Source organism: Rhinolophus hipposideros (genome assembly GCF_964194185.1).
Source record: "Rhinolophus hipposideros genome assembly, chromosome: 10".
Taxonomy (NCBI): domain Eukaryota; kingdom Metazoa; phylum Chordata; class Mammalia; order Chiroptera; family Rhinolophidae; genus Rhinolophus; species Rhinolophus hipposideros.
The window spans coordinates 79,684,126-79,694,409 of NC_138056.1; positions in this window are offsets into that span (position 1 = coordinate 79,684,126).

The following is a 10,284-nucleotide window of genomic DNA, read 5'->3' on the forward strand; positions in this document are numbered from 1 at the left end:
TGCGCAGAAACAGCACCGGTAAAAAATCAACAGGGGCGAAACATCATGCACAGAAACAGCACCGGCCCTTCATCAGCACGAGTGAAACACCTTACAGCAGCCCAGGCGGCCGGGGAACAACTGTTGCTGTTGCTCCTCCGCTTCCTGGGGTTTTGAGGACTTCACTAACAACAGCAGCAAGGAGCCAATAAGCATACGTGTTAACAACACAAGGAACTGGTCTCGGATCTGGCTAGGAGCAGGGGCCAGTCCTTGGTACGCGATTAGATGTATCAGAGCTCAGCCCAACTGTGGCAAGGCGAAGGCCAGGCTCCACATCCCGTAAATATTTTCTTGGTCTTTGGGAGGGTAGCCAATCCTTCCAAGGCCAAGCACGTATCCCAGCCACTGTGAGAGTTTACATCCCCAAATGTTCCCAGGCAGACCTTCATATATTCTATTCCTTACACCTTGTTACATTATGTCCTGGAGCGAAGGAGTGATTTCAAAACCTGAAGTTTTAGGATAGGACTGTCTTTGTTTATTCCACCAGGGACCTCCCTGTCTACCGAGGGACATGCTAACTCTCCTGTATCACTGTTTGCCATAGGTTAAAAAAAACACACCTCATAGACGTTGTTTTCTAGAGAAGTTTTGGATTTAAAGGAAAATCAAGCAGGAAGTACAGAGTTCTCACATATTCCCTTCCTCTTATCTCTCCAGCTTCCCCTGTTATTGACATCTTGTCTGGTTGGTACATTTGTTACAATAGATGAACCAATGTCGACACGTTGTTAACTCAGTTCCATAGTCGACATTAGAGTTCACCCTTTTATTGTACAGTTCTATGGATTCTGACAAACGCGTAATGTCATTTATCCACCACTATAGTATCCTACGGAGTAATTTCACTGTCCTAAAAATACTGCATTCCACCTATTGTGACCTCTCTAATTCCCTTAACCTCCGGAAACTACTAATCTTTTTACTGTCTCAGTACTTTTTCCTTTTTCAGAATGTCATGCAGTTAGAATCATGTAATGCGTAGCCTTTTCAGACTGGCTTCTTTCATTTAGCAGTATGCATTTAAGTTTTCTCCATGTCTTTTAGTATCTTGGCAGCTAATTTCATCACTAAATAATATTTTATTTTACGGGTGTACGGCACTCTGTTTATCCATTCACCTATGGAAAGCTATCTTGGTTGCTTTCAGTTTTTGGCAATTATGTATGACACCGTCGTAAACACATGTGTGCAGGTTTCAGCTGTGTTTGTCTATTCATTCTGCCTTGAAACCTAGCCACTAAGTTCTTAAACTCATTGAGTTTTTCACTTCTAGAATTTTGGTTTAGTTTTCTTTTATAATTTCTAGTTGTCTGCTTAGTGGTCAATTTGAGAGAGTTTCCTTCAACATATTCAGAATAGTTAGAGTCTGATAACTCTATCTAGGTCTCCTGTGGCTTTGTTTCTGTCATTTGTTGTTTATCTTGTTATTTTTTAAACCATGATCTCTGGACCTTTCAACCATGTGTTGGTTAAAAATATATAACCAAGGGCCGGCCTGGTGGCTCAGGCGGTTAGAGCTCCGTGCTCCTCCGAAGGGTGCCGGATGGATTCCCACATGGCCAGTGGCCTCTCAACCACAAGGTTGCCAGTTCAGTTCCTTGCGTCCTACAGGGGAGCAAGGAATGGTGGGCAGTGCCCCCTGCAACTAAGATTGAACTCGGCACCTTGAGCTCAGCTGCCTCCCGGATGGCTCAGTTGGTTGGAGCCGGTGCCCTCAACCACAAGGTTGCCAGTTGGATTCCTCGACTCCCACAAGGGATGGTGGGCAGCGCCCCCTGCAACTAAAATTGAACACGGCACCTTGAGCTGAGCTGCTGCTGAGCTCCAGGATGGCTCAGTTGGTTGGAGCGCGTGCTCTCAACCACAAGGTTGCCGGTTTCCACTAGCGCAAGGGATGTTGGGCCTTGCCCCCTGCAACTAGCAAGGGCAACTGGACCTGGAGCTGAGCTGCGCCCTCCACAACTAAGACTGAAAGGACAACAACTTGAGTTGAAAAAAAGTACACACTGTTTCCCAATAAAATCTTTAAAAAACAAAACAAAACAAAACAAAAATCCCAAAGGAACCCTCAAGGAAAAGGTGTGGGGGCCTCTCATCCTGGAGGAAGGAGTTCAGAGCTTGGATTAGAGAGTGATTCAACTAAAATGCGAGAGGCGTTGATTAAAAAAGTTGTCTGCCCTGTCCGCCTGTCCAGGGGAGGGGAGATAGCAGAGGAGGGTGAGGTAAAAAATAGGGGGCAAAAAGAGGTAAAGTCTAGACCCTCTTAATCCTTCAGAGTACAAGGGAAAATGGCAGGGCGTCCTGCTGTCGGTTTCCTCAGGACCCGCGGAGGGGAAAGGTGCAGACGGGGGCAGGCGTCCCTGCCCCCGGCTGCTCCAGGGGCCTGGCCCCCGGACACGGTCAGGTCTAGCACTAGGTCTTGTATCCGACGGCAAATCTGACCGAGTCGGAGGATGAAAGAGGGAAGACTTCCCTAACTAAGGGTAGCAAAACGGACTGAGGAAAGTTTGAGTGCAGTGGAGGGTGAGGGGACGGTACAGAGCAGAGGCGACAGGGAAGGGCAATAGGGAGGAAAGATGGGGTAGTAGGGGCAGTTTTCCAGCGGAGGCAGCTGGGGCCCTCCCAAAGGGCTCCTGACTAGTAACAGGCTCTCCAGAGAGAGAGAGCCATGGACCATGGCCCTGGGGAGGATGGCCCCCTTTGGTGGCCCCTGCAGTGTATAACGGAAGGAAGGGAGAGAAGCGGGGAGGAGAATCTTAAAAGGATGTCCCTCTGGGGAACATAAAAGGATGTCCCTCTAGCAGGTAGCTATGAGGTGAGAAAGTTTCCCATAGACCCCCCACAATCCAGACGAGAGAGGGAGAGAGCTTGCCGGAAAATTCGGGGAGTGCCAAGTAAGTGGCCTCCTTGTCTTGAAGAAATGGCCTCACCTGCAACTAGGAGAGTTACCCGCACATGGTGGAGCTGGAGGCCTGTGATGGGACTGGGCACCTTCATCTTCATCGGTGCCGAGTATCCCCAGGAGGGGAAGATTATTGGCCGGGGCCAGGAAGTGGATGTTCCTGAGCCTTGAGGGCCTGGAGGGCAATCTGACATCCACTGGTCACCACGGCCACATAGGGGGCCACGCTTAGTAGGAGGCCGTGTGTTAGGGCAAGAGCGGCTCCAGTGTCCCGGAATACCACATTTAAAGCAGGCACTTGGTAATTAGGCTGTGCAGAGGATTGGGGTCCCAGTTCTTTCCTTTGGGGCCAGCCCGGCCTAATGGCCTGGGAAACTGCTGCGGCAACCATGTGTAGGCCTGGGTATGGGCCTGTCTATTCTCCGTCTGGATTATTGAAGACCTTAAAGGCCAGATCTAAAAGATCTGTTTGGTGGGGGGGTGAGGACCCTTCTCTAATTTCTGAAGCTTCCTGCGAATATCAGGCCCACTGGGAGATGAAATGCATGGCTCAGGCAGCTCTGCCATGCGGAGAGTCAGCATTAATATTAGTGTAGGTTTGTAGGGTTCTGAAAGGCGAGAGAGAAAAACAGCTGGGTTCTCAGGGCGGTCCTGGTAGATTTCCCTAACTTTTTCATACTTGACAGCTTTCTGAATGGCTGCCTTCATGCCCTGAAGGAGACAATTAACCCTATGGTCTCTCTTTAAGTGGTCCGGTCCGGATTGGGCGGTTTCCCTAGCTTTTCGAATGATAGCATCCCTTTCGTCAGAGTTAGTACCCGTGGAAGGAACAATATAGATGTCCCGCCAAATAAGGTCATAGCTAAGTGTGAGGTATTCGAACTCTTTAGGAAAGTTGGAGGGACCTGAAGAAAAGAAGCCTAGCTCAGATTCAGTGTGACTCAGGTCTGTCATCGAGAAAGGCACATGGAACCCAACAAGGCCGTCATCGCCTGCCACTTCCCTGAGAGGGATCTGGGTGGCTGGGGGTGCATAAGGTCAGGTTGAGCAGGGCAAGAACGGTCCGGAGGAAGCAGGGCAGTGGTGGAGTAAGTATCGGAATGGGATGTGGGGGCAACGGTTTGATACGGTGTGGGGATTTGAACTAGCTGTAGTCAGGGATGAGAGGAAAAACCAGGGGGTCCGGAGCAGAGGGAGAAGAAGAGAGGACTTTAAACTTCTATAGTGAGGGGCTTAAACCTTCTATAGTGAGGGGATTACTCTTCTATAGTGAGGAGACTTGAACCTTCTTCACTGAGGGGGCTTGTGGGGACAGAGCCCCAGAGGGCAGTTTCCAGGCTCTCGGCCTCATGTGGAGAGGTGCTGGCTCAGATAGTGGATGGCCGTCAGCTGTGGCTGGTTGGCCGTCAGCTGTAGCCATTAAGCCATTGGTCACTGATATAAGTGCCGCGGCTATGGAGGGGAGCCGAGGAGAGTGAAGGAGGAGACTGAAGGAGAGTAAGGAGAGTCGAGGAGAGTTGGTCGGTTGGCAGCAAAGCGGACAGCAGGTCGCACGTCGTGTAAACCCAGCCTCCAGTGAGACCATAGTGGTATGACTTCCCTACCTATGTGTCGTGCGGGGTGTCCGGCAGGGCGGCCTGCGGGGTCTCTGTTCCCGCTCCCCACATAAGAACGCAGGACATGGTGAGGCCAAAAAGGAACACCCAGGAGCCATAGGGAGGGAAGTCATACCACTATGGTCTCACTGGAGGCTGGGTTTACACGACGTGCGATCTGCTGTCCGCTTTGCTGCCAACCGACCAACTCTCCTCGACTCTCCTTACTCTCCTTCAGTCTCCTCCTTCACTCTCCTCGGCTCCCCTCCGTAACCGCGGCAGTTATATCAGTGACCAATGGCTTAATGGCTACAGCTGATGGCCAACCAGCCACAGCTGACAGCCATCCACTATCTGAGCCAGCACCTCTCCACATGAGGCCGAGAGCCTGGAAACTGCTCTCTGGGGCTCTGTCCCCACTCTCCACCCCTACAGGTTCTCGCCTCATAATCTACACAACGAGCGGCTTCTGCGAGGGTCCCTGTGCCATAATAGACTATTGACACCTATGGACGAAAAGAAACGGTAGTCTTAGGAACCAATAATGGCAAATCCCTTCCATCTGGGAGGATACACGCTAGCTTTTTGTCCTGGGAAAGGAGGGTCGCTGCCACTGGTACCTTTCCCGGTTTATGGTACCAAAGTTTTATGGCAGTGCTTGGGATCCCTTGCATAGTTTCAACATGTAACAGTACAGGGGACCCCATAATAGGCCATAGTGAGAGCACATAGGTTCCCTGCGAAATCATCCCGGTATCGGGACCTCTGTATACTACAGTCACTTGCGGTGGCCACTCAGCCACCACCCCTGGCGTCACTTGCAAATCATGAGTCAAACCGGCCCCCCATGGGGCTATCAGGCCCAACCATCGACAGTGGGGGCTTTTGACCTGCCAGGGCCAAGTCCATTGCTGCCGTTCCCCTGCTTTCAAGCATGTGGGGACTGGCAGCAAAATGTTTCCATTTCTGCCGTAGCCTGGCTTTAACAGAGTCTCACTGGTGGTAACCTGTAATTGAATGGGAGTGGCCGTTCTATGTAGCAGAGCTTCTACTGGTGCCGGTCCTCCCTTCCGTGGTCTCTCATTCAGGACTCCCAGGACATCCCATAGACGCGAGGCCCAGTCACGCATCGTGGGAGGGTGTTTTGACACCCGGAGACCTTGCTTCAAAAGGCCATTATAGCGTTCAATCATGCCAGCTGCTTGTGGGTTATATGGAGCATGAAACAACCATTGCACGTCCATCCTGGCAGCCCAGCGCTGCACCTCTTGCCCCGTAAAATGGGTACCCCTGTCACTTTCAATGACTTGGGGGCTCCCATAAAGGGCGCACAGCCGTGTAAGAGCGACGACTGTATGCCGCTGATCCGCGGCCGGACACGGCCAAGCAAACATTAACCTCGTAGCAGTGTCCACTGCTGTGAATGCGTATATCGCATTGCGGGCCTTAGGCAGGGGTCCAATGTAATCCACTTGCCAGCGAGTGAGGGGCACCCTCCCTCGCGTTATCTGCTGTGTTTCCCACGGGAGCCTCCGCCTTTGGGGACTGTCCTGGGCACGGATGGCACAGTCATAGCAGGCATCTGCTATCTCCTGCCATTTCAAAGGCAGACCCTAGCGTCTGCTCACCTGGCACATGGTTCGGCTTCCATCCAGCGTGCTGCAATTTCCTGTGCAGCCAGTGGGCCACATCAGTGGCAGGAGCCCGTTCTAACCATCGGACCCGTGCTAGGGCATCTGCTTCATCATTACCTGGGGACACTAAAGGGGAGTGACCTGTGACATGTATTAGGGTTACCTCCTTTCTCTGCCCTAGGTCCCAGAGGTCCTGCCACATGGCTTGACCCCACAGTGGACGGTGTCCTACCAACCAGTTTTGGTGTTTCCATGTAGGGAGCCACAATGTTAGGCCCCGGAACACCGCCCAGCTGTCAGTACAAATAACCAGGGGCCCAGGCTCATGGCTGATTACCATCCACACAGCCCGTAATTCAGCCCATTGGCTACTCTGGCCTATCCCAGTATCAAACCAAATGGTGTCTGTTTTGGGCTGCACACCAATAGCCGTCCAAACAGCTGCAGCCCCTCGGCTAGAACCATCAGTAAACCAGGCATCCTCAGGTACTGGGGACTGTCCTTCTTTGTAGGGCGAGGGCTCCAAGTCCTCCCCTCTAGGCAGAGCGCTTGGCTCAGCCTGGGCTACTAGCTCCCCAGGCCCCAGGACCTGTTGTAGCTCTGTGCGCAAAGGGCTTGAGCTAAGGGTGCTACACTGCTCCAAGTAGGCACCCCACTTGGCGAGGGTGGTGGTCTGTGCCACCCCGGTTTTTGGTCCCTGGGTCCACGTACGCACCCACCCCTGGACAGCATAGGTTGTTCGAACCACTACCCGTGCCGTTCCTGTGATCGCTTCTGTGGCCACTAGGGCTGCGTACACAGCGGCCAGCTGTTTCTCTATCAGAGAGTAGCGGACCTCCGCTCCTTTCCATAATTGGGACCAAAATCCCACTGGCAACCGGAGACGCTCCTGCCGTTGCCAGAGGCCCCATCCATACTCCTCTTGGGTTACATGAACATCAAGTTCAAATGGGCGGCCAGGTTCCACTACTTGCAGAGCCTGTGCCTGCTGCACTGCCCGTTTCGTGGCAACGAAGGCTTGCTCTATAGCCTCTGTCCAATCCCATGAGGCCCCCATTTTAATCATGTTGTACAAGGGCCTTGCCATTTATGCCATGTGGGGTACAAATGCCCACCAATATCCTAGCAGACCCAAATATGTCTGCAGATGGCTTCTTGACAGGCCATACTGGATAGTTAAAAGGACTGTGCGTTGGCCTCCAACTCCATGTGTGCCTTCTCCACACTCCAATATGTGCCTTCTCCAACTCCAATATTGTACGACCAATCTTCTCCTGCCCTCCTGGCAGGCGGTACTGTCGCACTGTAACCACGCGCCAGGAATGTGGCAACACTTGAGGAGGGTGGTGAGGATGCCCGCGTGTCACCGCTTTCACCACCCGGATCCGGAGAAGGAACTCTCCTACTGGGGTCTGTAAGCTGAGGCCATGTAGCTCATCCACCCCTAGAATATACTCCTGAACAGGGGAGACATAAACCTTGTAGGTACGAGGGGGAAGCCTTCCTATATCCAGTGGCGAGGAAACGGCTTTCACAGTCACAGTCTTTCCCCCATAGCCATCAATGCAGATTGCTGGTCCAGGGAACAGTTCTGGGTTCCCATAGACAAGACTGCAGTGTGCGCCAGTGTCAACTAGGGCCAAAACCCTCTGCACATTAGAAGGGGACCAATGTATGGACAGTTCCACATGGGGCCTCCGGTCCCTTCTTGTCCTCTCAGACCGGGTACCTTGGCCCCGCCCCTAATCAAGCTGAATGGAGTACTCCTCAAGGACTCAAACCAAAGGTAAAGCACAAACCAAAGGTAAAGTGGCGAGGTCGCGGGCCTCAGAGAGTAACACGCGCACAGATGTGGCGTGATCTCGTGGCAGCAGGGGTTGATCAGGAGAAAACAGACCAACAACCCAATGCACTCCTGCTGGAACTTTGGAAACAGCTGCGTCCGGAACTGCAATTCCGAAGCCAAAAGGAGAGTTCTGGGAAAGAAGGACCCGTGTCCCTCCAGGACTTCATGCTGCCACTTGAGGATGACTCCATTCAGCTTGCTTAGGGGCGGGGCCAAAATTCCCGGTCAGAGGGGACGAGTAGGGACCGGAGGCCCCATGTGGAACTGTCCATACATTGGTCCCCTTCTAATGTGCAGAGGGTTTTGGCCCTAGTTGACACTGGCGCACACTGCAGTCTTGTCTATGGGAACCCAGAACTGTTCCCTGGACCAGCAATCTGCATTGATGGCTACGGGGGAAAGACTGTGACTGTGAAAGCCGTTTCCTTGCCACTGGGTATAGGAAGGCTTCCCCCTGTACCTACAAGGTTTATGTTTCCCCTGTTCCGGAGTATATTCTAGGGGTGGACGTGCTACATGGCTTCAGTTTACAGACCTCAGTAGGAGAGTTCCTTCTCCGGATCCGGGTGGTGAAAGCGGTGACACTCGGGCATGCTCACCACCCTCCTCAAGTTTTGCCACAGCCCTGGCGCGTAGTTACAGTGCGACAGTACCGCCTGCCAGGAGGGCAGGAGGAGATTGGTCGCACAATATTGGAATTGGAGAAGGCACATATTGTGAGGCGAACGCACAGTCCTTTTAACTCCCCAGTATGGCCTGTCAAGAAGCCAGACGGGACCTGGCGAATGACTGTGGGCTGTAGGGAGTTAAATAAGGTGATACCACCCTTGCTCGCTGCAGTGCCTTCAGTACATGGTTTAATGGATCGTCTGACTGTCAGCCTGGGGACATATCACTATGTAGTGGACTTGGCCAATGCTTTTTTCTCCATTGCCATTGCACGCGAGTGTCAAGAGCAGTTTGCTTTTACTTGGGACGGGCGGCAGTGGACTTTTCAAGTCCTTCCACAAGGATACTTGCACAGCCCCACTATCTGCCACGGGCTCGTGGCCCAGGATTTGGCACAGTGGGATCACCCGTCCTCTGTGGCCTTGTTTCATTATGTCGATGATATTCTATTAACATCAGATTCTCTTTCTGATTTAGAGAAAGCAGCTCCCTCTCTTCTCCGCCACCTGAAGTCACGCGGCTGGGCGGTGAATGAGGAAAAGGTCCAAGGCCCTGTCTTATCCGTCAAGTTTTTGGGTGTTGTGTGGTCGGGTAAGACAAAGGTTATACCCGAGGCTATTATTGATAAGATACAAGCCTTTCCCCGGCCGACCAAGGTCTCCCATCTGCAGACATATTTGGGTCTGCTAGGATATTGGTGGGCATTTGTACCCCACATGGCACAAATGGCAAGGCCCTTGTACAACATGATTAAAAAGGGTACCTCATGGGATTGGACAGAGGCTATAGAGCAAGCCTTCGTTGCCACGAAACGGGCATGCAGCAGGCACAGGCTCTGCAATAGTGGACCCTGGCTGCACATTTGAACTTGATGTTCACGTAACCCAGTAGGGGTACGGATGGGGCCTCTGGCAACGGCAGGAGCGTCTCCTGTTGCCAGTGGGATTTTGGTCCCAATTATGGAAAGGAGCGGAGGTCCGCTACTCTCTGATAGAGAAACAGCTGGCCGCTGTGTACGCAGCCCTAGTGGCCACAGAAGCGATCACAGGAACGGCACGGGTAGTGGTTCGAACAACCTATGCTGTCCAGGGGTGGGTGCGTACGTGGACCCAGGGACCAAAAACCGGGGTGGCACAGACCACCACCCTCGCCAAGTGGGGTGCCTACTTGGAGCAGTGTAGCACCCTTAGCTCAAGCCCTTTGAGCACAGAGCTACAACAGGTCCTGGGGCCTGTGGAGCTAGTAGCCCAGGCTGAGCCAAGCGCTCTGCCTAGAGGAGAGGACTTGGAGCCCTCGCCCTACAAAGAAGGACAGTCCCCAGTCCCTGAGGATGCCTGGTTTACTGATGGTTCTAGCCGAGGGGCTGCAGCTGTTTGGACGGCTATTGGTGTGCAGCCCAAAACAGACACCATTTGGTTTGATGCTGGGACGGGTCAGAGTAGCCAATGGGCTGAATTACGGGCTGTGTGGATGGTAATCAGCCATGAGCCTGGGCCCCTAGTTATTTGTACTGACAGCTGGGCGGTGTTCCGGGGCCTAACGTTGTGGCTCCCTACATGGAAACACCAAAACTGGTTGGTAGGACACCGTCCA